Raw genomic sequence first — 13,140 nt, forward strand, 5'->3', positions numbered from 1 at the left:
AGCTAAATAAATAGCATCTCTTTGCACGTTGGTTTATTCTTTACTTGGCTGTGTCAGGGCCTTCGCTTTGGGGCATGGACTCTCTAGTTGCGGCATGCAGGCTTGGTTGCTCTGCAGCACGTGGGGTCTTAGATCCCAAGAAAGAGAAGGTCAAAGTGTTAGTCACTCAATCTTCTCCAAGTCTTCGTGACCCCACGGACACCAGGCTCCTCTGTCCATGGAATTCTCCAGGCAAGAATATTAGAGTGGGTTGCCATTCCCTTCTCCAGGGGATCTTCCTGACCCAGGGATTGAACCCAGGTCTCCTCCATTGCAGGCGGATTCTTTACTGTCTGAGCTAGCAGGGAAGCCCCTTAGCTCCCAAAAGTAAGTGAAAGCCACTCAGCTGTATCTGACTCTTTGCGACCCCATGGGCTATACAGTCCATGGAATTCTCTAAGCCAGAACACTGGAATGGGTTGCCTTTCCCTTCTCCAAGGGATCTTCCCAACCCAGGGACTGAACCGGGGTTTCCCACGTTGCAGGCGGGTTCTTTACCAGCTGAGCCACCAGGGAAGCCCAAGTGGTGTTAGTGGTAAAAAAAAAAAAAACCCGCCTGCCGATGCGAGAGACATAAGAGACGCCGGTTTGATCCCTGGGTTGAGAAGATTCCCCTGGAGAAGGAAATGGCAACCCACTCCCGTATTCCTGGCTGGAGAATCCCACGGACAGAGGAGCCTGGTGGGCTACAGTCCATGGGGGTCGCAAAAAGTTGTACGTGACTGATGACTAAGCACACACACACCATTTAGTTCCCAACCAGGGATCAGATCCGAGTCTCCTGCATTGCAAGGCAGATTCTAAGCACACACACACCATTTAGTTCCCAACCAGGGATCAGATCCGAGTCTCCTGCATTGCAAGGCAGATTCTTAACTACTGGGCCACCAGGGAAGTCCTGAAAGAGCAAAAGAGCATCTTTAAAGTAAAGGGAGTAAAATCTCCCAGTCCATCCCAGGGACCCTGCAGAACGGCTCTGACCATGCTTAGCAGAAATACTAGGTTCAAATCTCTGGGCCACCTTGAGGGAGCATCCCCTTCAGGCCAATGTGACTATCCACCCACCAGAATCACCCCCAAATCCTTAATTTCTCCACATAAAGAAACCTAATACAACCCAAATCATAGCTGCTGTTAGATCTGTTTACTGCATTTTCAGTATGATCTTGCAGGCCCACACATGGCCTGCTTGAAAACCCCAGATTAGGTTCAAGAAGAAAAACCTCATCGTGGTGGTCAAATCATGGCAGGAAATGATGCCACCAGCAATTATTCATGTATTAGCAGTTGCTTAAGTACCATAAGGCTTTTAGGGGGAAAGACTGTGAGCCACTGGTTGGAAATGAAGCCCCATTATTAATGTAGTCAAGCAATTCAGCTGGATTCAATAAAATAAAAAGCCCTGCCCAGACCAGTGTCTGTAGTAGAAGATGCTAAGAGCTATTTTTTTTAAAAATCTGGTTTTATTGAATCCAGGCTTTATACACAGCATTCCTTCTTCCCGAATGGCTGAAAAATCATCCGTGCATTGCAAGCCATTGAGAGGAAATGGACTTAAACTGTATCAGGAAAGTACAGTTAGATTTAAGGACAGCACTTCATAATATTCCAGGCGATGGAAACCATGGGAGCCCTGGATATGCTGTCAAAACAGGCAGTGAAATCCTCCTTTATCAACTCAGTTCAGGTTCTAAACCGTTCCTGGGAGCTGCTGTGTGGCAGGCCCCCTCCCGGCCCTGGCAGGCCCTGAACAGCCCCCAGGCAAACAAGCCGTGAGCCCTGCTCGCGAGGGATTTACAACCAGGAGGAGGAGATGGGCATTAGGGGCCGACCAGCTCTGGCAGAAGCTGTCTTGTTTGGACGAACATATTTGCTATAATTCTGTCTGTGTGTTTCTCTATCCCTCTCCCTGGACTCATTGCTGTCACTTTTTACGTCTCTGGCTCCGTCTTCATTGTTCTGGGACAGTTTTATCCCCATCTCCTAGGCCCCAAGCCTCAGAACTCTCAGGCCTGGGGAGCCCTCAAGAATCACCTGTGTTTATCCCTCCAACTACAGCCTTGGCCAACTGGTCCCCTGTCTCTACCGCCCTGCTCAGTGGCCGGGATCTCAGTGGTCAGTAACGCAGGAGACCCTGCTGATCCCCAGTCTCAGCCTCATGGTCTTCACAAGCTGAAAAGAAGCCGTGGGAATAATTTATTCCTTGGGTGAAGGCATCAGGCCAGGTGTGTTTCACATGTTCCTGCTCGACAAACATTTACAGAATGCCAAGAGCCAGGTACAGGCTTCCGTGGTGCTCAGACGGTAAAGAATCTGCCTGCAATGCAGGAGACACAGGATCAATCCCTGGGTTAGAAAGATCCCCTGGAGAAGGGAACTGCGGCAGCGGGAAGAAAGGCAGGATTAGGTGAGATGCTGGACTAGAGGGCCTTCGGGTCTAGCAAAGGAATAGAAAAGACCTTGGCCCCAGGGAAAGTGCGGATAACAGTCAAACTATACGACAAGGTTACAGAACACAGATGACTCCCAGGGAAGCTCTAACTGAGTCAATCATCGGCATAAACCAGGGTGCCCATAGTGTTTATTATGGGAAAGATATATTTTGAGTTAAATAGTCCTTTTTAGATAACCTGGGAACTTAACTGTTCTTTGTAATCTTTATAATGCTGTTCCCAACTGAAATAAAACCAGTTAAAAACTGGGGATTTACATAAGAAACTTGATTTTTAAAACTTAAAGAGTTCCTAATCTCTGAAACAGACGTACTGATCTATGAATAGCAACAGTCTAAAAATTAACGTACAAATGAACAAAATAGAGCATGTGAATAAGATAACTGACATTTTTTTTGCCCTGTTTTAACATGTTGAATAATAATCTGGGTGGTGAAATTGTGGACCACTTGAGTTTTCCTCTTTGTACCGTTTGGTATGAAAAAAAAGTATATCATTTGAGAATGAAAACAACGAAGTGCCCCAGACGGGCAGAGGGCTTGCGCCAGGTCTCTTGCCAAGCTGTGCTGTCTACCGCAGAGCAAGTCCATCGTCCTCTGTTAAACCACGTGCCCCAATCCAGAATCCAGGACGGCCAGGGTGCAGGTCCATGGGGCCCCAGCGTCGGTGTGAGAAGCCGCCGCGGGCCGCGCTCCCCGGGAGGGGCTGTGAGCCTGGCAGCTGCTTGGGGCTTGGGAGGCTGCTGGGGACAAGGTCCCGGAGAGACGTCATGGGGACCAAAGGACTGCAGGGGCTGCCCGAGAGAGGGCTCCAAGGGAAGGAGAAGGAGACCCCGTGGAGGAGGAGAAACCTGCCCAAACCAACCTTAGACTGAGCCTGGAAAGACGCGAGGGCTTGGATGCAGGCAGAAGGACGTCACTCCCGCCAGGTCAGCGGCTGGGGGCCCAGGCAGGACCACACCCTGGGGGCTCGTTTCCGGGGGGGCTCGGCAGCGCGACCCCGGGCAGGTGGGCTGCAGTGAGGTCCCATCATGGCGCTGTCCCCTCCTCGCCCCCCCGAGGACGCCTCCAGGCCCCCGCCAGCCCCGATGCCCCCACGCCCCCCACGGCGCCCTTCCCGGGCTCCCTGGGTCCCGGGACTGCCAGCAGACCTCAAGAACCAGCTGGACTCCGTGGCCTCTCCGCTGACTTCCCACAGCAGCCTTTGGAGCCGGGACCCTCACCCCCATGACTTTCATCAGCCATCGTGTGTCAAGGGCAGCGTATCAGAGGACACAGAACACCCTCAACAAGAGGAAACGCGCTGCCCGAGGACATCTGTGTAAGGTTCGCTCGTGACCACGGGCCGAGACGATACCTTACCAGGTGTCACACCAGCTGTCACTAGCTGAGACCATACCCCAGGGCTACGGAAGATATACACATGCAAACACGGAACTCTAATGAAACACAGGGGGGAGATTATTTCAAGACAGACAGCATCCCGGTGAATCAGCATTCCTTAGAAAGGTATTAAATGGGGGTAAGTATCAACAAACCCTTCCAACGCCAGGCAAGTCATCCATCATCATGTTGACTTTGAGTGTGACAGCTCACCACTGGCTGAGGGGAAACAGAACATCAGATAGGCTAGGTCTGGGTAGGAAAGCACTCACGACTGCCGCATCAGCAGCGATCCACTCCTTTAAGGATGGAAGTTTATTCATCCTCTCGGTTGACCCACTTCCCTCCCTCTTTTCTTTTTTCCTTCCTTCCTTCCATGGAGCCAGACACTGGGCTAGATGCTAAGACTACAGACAAGAATGAGATAGGAGCTCACGCTCCAGCCACGCAGACCATCAGCTACCAAATCCTAATGCCGCGACATGATATGGTGCCATGTCAGAGGCATGTGGACAGTGCGTCAGGAACGTGACAGAAGGGGGCGTCTGTTTTGCACGGGGTTTGGTGGATTCATTGGCAAACAGTTCTTTAATAGGCGCTTCTCACGTGTCTCCCTGCTGGGGCTCTGGCCGTCTTTCACAATCACCCATCCTCACCCTTTCGGTCTGTCTCTCCCTCTCCTCTCCATCATCTGTTTATTTATCTCTCTCTCTTTCTCCATCATCATCTATCTGTATCCATCCATCCACCCATCTGTAACATTTTTAAATCACGTAACTTTCTAGGATAGGCTCCTGTCCTTGCCGCAGGAACAGCCTTGCTACCCAAGACCGTTTCGCTAAAGTGAGAGCTGACAGAGGGAGCTTGGAGTTGCTCCCCTCGTTTGCTGCCGCTAAGTCGCTCGGTCACGCCTGCCTCTTTGCGACCCCATGGACTGTAGCATGCCAGGCTTCCCTGTCCCACGCTGGCTCCCTGGCGTCCCTCCTCTGGAGGTCTGTGTCAGGATGCTTCTCATCTGTCTGAAATGGTGAGATGGTCCTGCCTAGAGGCAGCTGGGCCGACTAGAGGGCTCTTCAAGGACATCCTCATGTCCTTTGCTGCTAAGAGCCCCTGCGTGTCCTTGGACCACAGGCGTCAGGCAGCAAGCCAGCCTTTCTTCCTGCGGCTGCTACCCTTTCAGTACTGGGACGAGCTGCCCAAGTCAAACGCTGAGTTGAGAAATGGTGGCCCTGGAGGGTCTATTTCCATATTCTTAGAGGTCACTGTTGCAGCTGGCTGCCATTCTAATAAAGACTGCCAACTCTGCACTGAGAGTCACACCTGGGTTACAATCATTCATCGTTAACATCAAGAGCCAAAACTCCACGAGAGGCTTGGACTCAGAATTTTGTTATGTAGCTTGCATTTTCTAATGCCTTGAAGCTTCTGATCTGTTTCCAGCTGGAAGGAAAAGGAGACCGCTCCACTCACTGGTAAATTAATTTGGCCTCTGTAGCATGAATTTCTACAGGTTCCCTTATCTTCTGTTAAGGATAAAGTCTTCCCGGAACAGCAGGGGTTTTTAGGTGGTCTGCACATCTTCCATGGGAAGAAGAAAGGAACCTGGAGGGAAGTGTCTAGAAACACAGCTGACCAATGGTTACTGCTCTTTCTCTACTATGTCCAAACCCAAGGGATGGGCCACACGCAACAGCTGAACACAAGTAACATGGCACCCTGCACCCTGGCAGCCCCGTGGCCTATTTGTTTTCTCCCACACCCCTCAGCATGTGGGACCTTAATTCCCAGACCAGGGATTGACCCCGAATCCCTGCATTTGAAGGCAGAGTCTTAACCACTGGACCACCTCAGGTAAGTCTCTGCCTCAGTGGCCTTGAGTCTTTATTCTGGGGGCTTAACTGCTTTTGATTAGAGCTGCTTATTGGCCCAACAGCACTGAATCACAGCCTCTGGTTCTGAAGCTCCGGTTTATGGTCTTGGAGAGACTCCCATGCCTGATCTTAGATCCTGCCAGGGGCCCTGCAGGTCTCTGGGCACCTGATAATGCTTGTGACACGCAAGCCCCAGCCGATTCCACAGGGGTTTCTTTGAGTTGTCAAGCGCCCCAGGGTCTGCTTTCTCCATTAAATGCAGACAAAGAATCGCCTTTTGGTTTACAGATAGATACCAACTGTTGCAATTGCTGTTTAGTCTCTAAGTCGTGTCTGACTCTTTTGCAACCCCGTGGACTGTAGCCCGCCATGCTCCTCTGTGCATCGAATTCTCCAGGCAAGAACACTGGAGTGGGTTTTGCCATTTCCTCCTCCAGGGGATCTTCCCGACCCAGAGATCGAACCCGAGTCTCTGGTGCTGCAAGCGGTCTCCTGCATTTCAGGCGGATTCTCTCCTGACTGAGCCACCAGGGAAGCCCCTAAAGCAACTATACTTCAATTAAAAAAAAAAAAAGTGGCCTGGACCAATCCACTAGTTGATGGTAGAGATGAGATTCAAATTCAGATTCAGATTTTCGGACCCCCGCTCTTTCTTCCTCCCATGACACAGGTGACCAAAATTGAACCGTATCTTCTGCACTGGAAGGCGGATTCTTTACCACTGAGCCATCCAGGAAGCCCTAGATATCAATGAACATCATCAAAGTAATTTTAACCCTATCTAAAATTTGATCTTTTGAGGACAGCAGAGGTTATCTGTTTACATCCTTTTATATTTTTCAGTGTTTACTTTGTGATTACAGTGACCAAACTCCTATAACCAGCAGCCGGACTATAATTATAGTCAGTGAGCATCAGCACCTGAGAAGAAGCCTGTCGTGGTGGCTGACAGCGCACCGGTGTCATCACGGCTCAGCCACTTCCTACAGCATGATCTGGGGCAAGGTGCTAAATGCATCTCGGGCCTCAGTTTGCTCATCTGTAAAGTGGGATTAGTGACAGTACTGCCGCACGACGTTCGTGTGAGGATTAAATGAGTCATATGTAATATGCTTAAAGCAGTGTGGGCCTGGCACGTCGTACGTGCTGTAGGAATGAATAAATCATGGAGCTAATCAACAGCTAGCAGACGGGGCAGCACTCAGGAACTTGGTTTTCTCAAGATTTTTTTTTTTTTTTAATGTGGACCATGTCTTCAAAGTCTTTACTGAATTTGTTACAACACTGCCTCTGTTCTACATTTTGGCTTCTTGGCCATGAGGCATGTGGGATCCCAGCTCCCCAACCGGGGATTGAGCCCTTTATCCCCCTGCATCGGAAGGCAAAGTCTCAACCCCTGGACCACCACAGAAGTTCCAGAACCTGGTTTTAAAGGAGATACAATAATACAGCAAAGAGCTCGGAACAGTGCCTGCTGCGTGACAAGCGGGGTATTAATTGCTACCCGGAAGTAGTAAGCAGTAGCTGGGCCCTACTTCTATTTTGATCCGTTGTTTTCCACCTTTGACCTAGCCTTGCAGAACTCTGTGGCAAGGCACTTGGCTTCCTCTTTGCCATTCTTGGCATTCAGGGAGAAAAGGCCCACACCCCAGCCCGAGGCCGGGGGGAACCCTCGCCTTGTACGGTGAGACGCAGAGTCACAGTTTGACACGCGACTGTAAACTGGGTCCTCTGTGGGGTCCTTTCTCCCGGCTTCACTGTCCTACAGGTTTCCCTTCACGCCCTCTCTTTATACGTGAGTCCTCAAATCCTGGGGCTGCCTGCACCCTCTGCAACCTTCATCCATGTGTACTTCTTTTTTGCACATAAGGAGACACACGTACAAGTGATAACGTGAAAAGAGGGTCTGAAATCAACCAGGCTTGTCACCAGAGGTCACTGCACTGCTGCTGGCGGTTGGCTGGGCATCGGGACAAAGGAAAATATACCAATCAGGTGCCTTCTTCCAAAAACTTAAGGGTCAAAAGAAACAACCCTTTCATTAGGTATTCTTGGTAAATAGACTGTTTTTGAGAAGTTTTGGGAAAGGGTTAATTTATCTTTGAGATAATGTTAACCAAATAGCATAAACTGAGTTTCTGTGGGATTTTTGTCTCTGTTATAATTGATGTTTTCTTCTATTCTGAATGCAAAGTGAGCTTTTTTGTATAAGTCTAAAATCCATGTTTTGCTCCCTGATCCATAGCCACGTGTGTGATGTGAATCCAGCACCCTGCCAATGTTCTAATGTGCAATTTTCAAGTTTTAGTCCCCACGTTGGCCTAATGGGTTTAAAAACAAAACCCTTAATTTCAAAGATCTGGCCTTGTAACCTTTTAGGAAGGGAAAGGATTTAAATAGCCCACCAATACATTTCATAGTGTCCATCTCGCAATTCTACAAGCCCAGTGTGAATGAGCCCAATTCACTGCCTGGGTTAGGGAGGTTAGAAGATCCTGATGAAGTTAGACAGAGTACAGTGAAAATGCTTAGCAACTGGGGGCCCAGCAGGGTTCAGAAGGCTTGCAAGAGAAAAGCACTAGTAATCATGAGATGAGAAGGAAGTTACTGACAACCACCAATGGGTTGATAATGTCATTTATTCACATACAAGTCTAGTTAAGTGCATTCACAAAAGAACTACACAATGCAATGGGGAAAATGAGACTGGAGAACCATCTGGAAGAAAGTTAGCCAAATATATATGATAAACACGCTTCAAGTTCTAGGAGATGACGATAATACATATAATGAATAGAACAGAGATTTCAACTCTGACCTGTAGCTGGGCTAAGGTGTCCAAGACACAGATTCTTCCCATGACCCCAAGAAGGCAGAGCGCTGGGCTGACTCAAGGTCTGTGTAGTTAAAGACCCAGCGAATGAAACGCAATCTCAATGAACAAGTTCTGAAACCAGATGGAACAAACTGATTTGTTCTCTCACTCACTCACTCGGTCAGTATTACCCCCCATTCATTCCTATGGGTCCCCACTCATCTGTTCATGGAGCAGGAATAACGCTTGGCCTTGAAGAGCTGGTAAAATGGATCATATTTTTGAATCAAAAGAAAACCATTTTCTCCCCTTGGATCTGTACAGAACCAAGTCATGCTCTCAGAGTAAGGATCAAAATGGAACCTGATGAACCCTAAGCTGTCAGTTCTACCAAAGCCTCCAGGAGGTCATGACGGCAGGAAAGCCTGTCTACGGCGCATGCATGGGGCTGAGCTCAGCACTCGTTCTTCTTCTCATCTTTTGCCTCGTCTGCACCATTATTGGCATTTCCACTGGCTCTGCCCAGGATGGCTATAAATAGCAATTAAAAACCTGGGGGAAAAGGCAGTAGAGTGTCTACCCTGAAATTATCTTTTAAGACAACAAACATTTAGCTCTGACATAAAAGTTGGACTCAGTTGTCCTCTTTGTCTTTTTCTTGAAGAAATTAACACACCTAAGATGAATAAAAATTCGGTCTCAGCATGTTGCATTTGGGCTCACTGTCAAAATACACTAGAAACACCAATTCTTTCTGAACATTTTGGGTGTCGTTTCAACGTGTTTGTTTTCTTAGCTAACCTAAAAATGTTTTCCCCTGGTATTTTTGAAGGGACATTTAGACTAAAATAAAAATAAAAATAAATTACATGTTTAGAAAGTTATACTCATCAAACCTGGAGCAGAGTACAGAAAACGGATGGAGGAAGTGAATTTTAGGACCGGTGTGGTGGTTTTCCTATTTTGACTGCTCCAAATAGGTCTGGAAAAACAAACTGAAAGAAAAAAGTACATCTCCACCCTGCACAAGTGAGGAATGAAAAACTACTCCTCATACGGAGTTAAGCTTAGAAGTAAATTAATACACGTCCGTATAAATGTCCCTCCTGTTGCTACATAGCAAACCCCGTTACTATGAACTATAATAATTATACAGAACCTTTTATTGTACCTGACCTTTTATCATTTGGCGTATTATTAACTGAGCTTAGAAATCCTAGGCTTCTCTGGTAGCTCAGAAGGTAAAGAATCTGCCTGTAATGCGGGGGGAGACCAGGGTTCAATCCCTGGGTCGGGAAGATCCCCTGGAGAAGGAAATGGCAACCCACTCCCGTAGTCTTGTCTGGAGAATTCCGTGGACAGAGGAGCCTGGCGGGCTGCAGTCCACGGGGTCGCTAGAGTCGGACACGACTGAGGGACTGACATTCCCACTACTTTTTCAGTGAGCATAAATATTCACTGTGCGGTACTGACAACACTCAGATTTGATTTACAGTTTCCCTTTAGGTGATAAAAATATAATAAAAATTTTAGCACAAAAGGGACATTCAGCACAGGGTTTCCTCCCTTAGATAATAGAACTCTTTATTAGGATGTTTATAGTTTTGGGATTCCCTGGTGGCTCAGACGGTTAAGCGTCTGCCCCCAGTGCGGGAGACCCGGGTCCAATCCCTGGGTCGGGAAGATCCCCTGGAGAAGGAAATGGCAACCCACTCCAGTACTCGTGCCTAGAAAATTCCATGGATGGAGGAGCCTGGTGGGCTACAGTCCATGGGGTCGCAAAGAGTTGGACGCAACTGAGTGACTTCACTTGTGACTTCAGTTTAGTTTTAGGAAGTCCAGAAATTCCTTGAAAAGAGTTGGCTAAATTTTTTGTGTTCATGAATTTTTCTGGAGACAGGGGATATAGCGTCAGTTTAATTCTCCAAGGAGACACACAGATATTTAATTATGTATACACACACATATACTCATTGAATTCTCTGTGGAAAATTCTGAAAGAGATGGGAATACCAGACCACCTGATCTGCCTCTTGAGAAATTTGTATGCAGGTCAGGAAGCAACAGTTAGAACTGGACATGGAACAACAGACTGGTTCCAAATAGGAAAAGGAGCACGTCAAGGCTGTATATTGTCACCCTGTTTATTTAACTTATATGCAGAGTACATCATGAGAAACGCTGGGCTGGAAGAAATACAAGCTGGAATCAAGATTGCCAGGAGAAATATCAATAACCTCAGATATGCAGATGACACCACCCTTATGGCGGAAAGTGAAGAGGAACTAAAAAGCCTCTTGATGAAAGTGAAAGTGGAGAGTAAAAAAGTTGGCTTAAAGCTCAACGTTCAGAAAACGAAGATCATGGCATCTGGTCCCATCACTTCATGGGAAATAGATGGGGAAACAGTGGAAACAGTGTCAGACTTTATTTTTCTGGGCTCCAAAATCACTGCAGATGGTGACTGCAGCCATGAAATTAAAAGACGCTTACTCCTTGGAAGGAAAGTTATGACCAATCTAGATAGCATATTCAAAAGCAGAGACATTACTTTGCCAACAAAGGTTCATCTAGTCAAGGCTATGGTTTTTCCTGTGGTCATGTATGGATGTGAGAGTTGGACTGTGAAGAAGGCTGAGCACCGAAGAATTGATGCTTTTGAAGTGTGGTGTTGGAGAAGACTCTTGAGAGTCCCTTGGACTGCAAGGAGATCTAACCAGTCCATTCTGAAGGAGATCAGCCCTGGGATTTCTTTGGAAGGAATGATGCTAAAGCTGAAACTCCAGTACTTTGGCTACCTCATGCAAAGAGTTGACTCACTGGAAAAGACTCTGATGCTGGGAGGGATTGAGGGCAGGAGGAGAAGGGGACGACAGAGGATGAGATGGCTGGATGGCATCACTGACTCGATGGACGTGAGTCTGAGTGAACTCCGGGAGTTGGTGATGGACAGGGAGGCCTGGCGTGCTGCGATTCATGGGGTCGCAAAGAGTCGGACATGACTGAGCAACTGATCTGATCTGATAGAGTCAGGGCTACTTGGCCCCCATTTTATAGGTGATAAACTGAAGCCTGTGCTGTGCTGTGCTTAGTTGCTCAGTCGTGTCCGACTCTTTGTGACCCCATGGACTGTAGCCCACCGTGCTCCTCTGTCCACGGGATTCTCCAGGCAATAATACTGAATGGGTTGCCATTGGCTTCTCCCTGGGATCATCCTGACCCAAGGATCGAACCTGGGTCTCCTGCATTGCAGGCAGCTTCTTTACCATCTGAGCCACCAGGGAAGCCAAAACTGAAGCCTAGCAGAGGCAAACGACCTGTTCAGAGTCACATGTCATTCACGACCCCAGACCGCATATTTTCTAAGGTAGCGCTCGTTTCACAAGAAGATAAGGGACCCAAACAAGACTATGAAGCCTGAACATTACTCACTGAGAAGCAAGACTGGGACTTAAAATTTCTAGCAGGTGCTTTGGCACAACGGGTAGGTGAGGGGTGGCCACGTTTACTTTTTAGTCTCCCTACTCTTCTTTTCCTGGTGCTTGTGGGTCTGTCTCCTGTCAATTATATTCTAGTCTAAAATTAAGCACCAAATCGAACTGTTCTTTTCTGAGACCCAGCTGAAGAATGGAACATCACTGTCCTTTCTTTATAAGTCGCCTAAAGAGGGGTTCCGTGGCCCTCCCCAAATGTAATCGCATCTCTTGTCATCTCCAGCAAAACACTGCACTTCGTGGCATTCCAGTAAGAACCACAGAGAACACCCTCTTTGGGGGGCTGCATGGCCCGCGAAATCTTAGTTCCCCCATTAAGGATCGAACCCGCGGCCTGTGGCCCCTGCCATGAAAGTGCAGTGTTAACCACTGGGCCGCTGGGGAGGCCCCGTAACAAGCCCTACTGTGTGCCAGTTCACTTCAGATGTCACACTGGGTCACCAGCTGAAGTGTAGGGCTGCCGGGACATTCTAGAGAAGTCGGGAATGAATCGTATCTTGTCAAAAGTCACCTTTACTAAATACAATCTTCATCCAAAAGGCCGACACGAGTGCTCCTTCCGTCACTCTCTGAGGCTCAGAAATGATTCCTGGAAAATCAGGATGACTCAGGAAAAAATACTAGATAAGAGTGTTTGAACCTGAATGTTGTGTTACTTCTCCTTTGTTAAGACTCAAAAGATACACACTAATTTGAAGACTACTTATTTGTCAGATGATGAAAAAATATAAAGAAAATATATATTTAACATAACTCTTGGCAGTGGTGAGCATCCAAAGACCATCATCAAACGAGCTAGCCGTGTGCTGCACTGTCTACAAACTCTTTCACATAAATTATTTCCAGGAGTCATACTGAAAATAGTGAACCAGCATGGTGTGGGCCCAACAGACGTCAGCCGGCCGTAAACAGCTGGCACAGCTGTGCTGGGCGCCCCAGACGAATTCCAGTCCTGGTTAGTTCATCTGAGATCCCTTTGCTGGCGCTAAACCTGTTTCCGTCATGGGATTAAGAAGAAACTCGGCCGTGAGGAAACTCGAGCTCAGAGGTGTTCAGAGGTGGCCGAGGTACAGATGAATCCATCTG

The 13,140-nt window shown here is 48.0% G+C and overlaps 1 protein-coding gene across 2 annotated transcripts in view; it reads right to left on the reverse strand.

Annotated features, from left to right (window-relative positions):
• The window catches only part of BCL2 (BCL2 apoptosis regulator), a 198,069-nt gene that overhangs the window by 42,470 nt on the left and 142,459 nt on the right, over positions 1-13,140 (reverse strand). The gene's annotated exons all lie outside the window — the stretch shown is intronic.

Source organism: Bos mutus, chromosome 24 (genome assembly GCF_027580195.1).
Source record: "Bos mutus isolate GX-2022 chromosome 24, NWIPB_WYAK_1.1, whole genome shotgun sequence".
In the NCBI taxonomy this organism is placed as follows: domain Eukaryota; kingdom Metazoa; phylum Chordata; class Mammalia; order Artiodactyla; family Bovidae; genus Bos; species Bos mutus.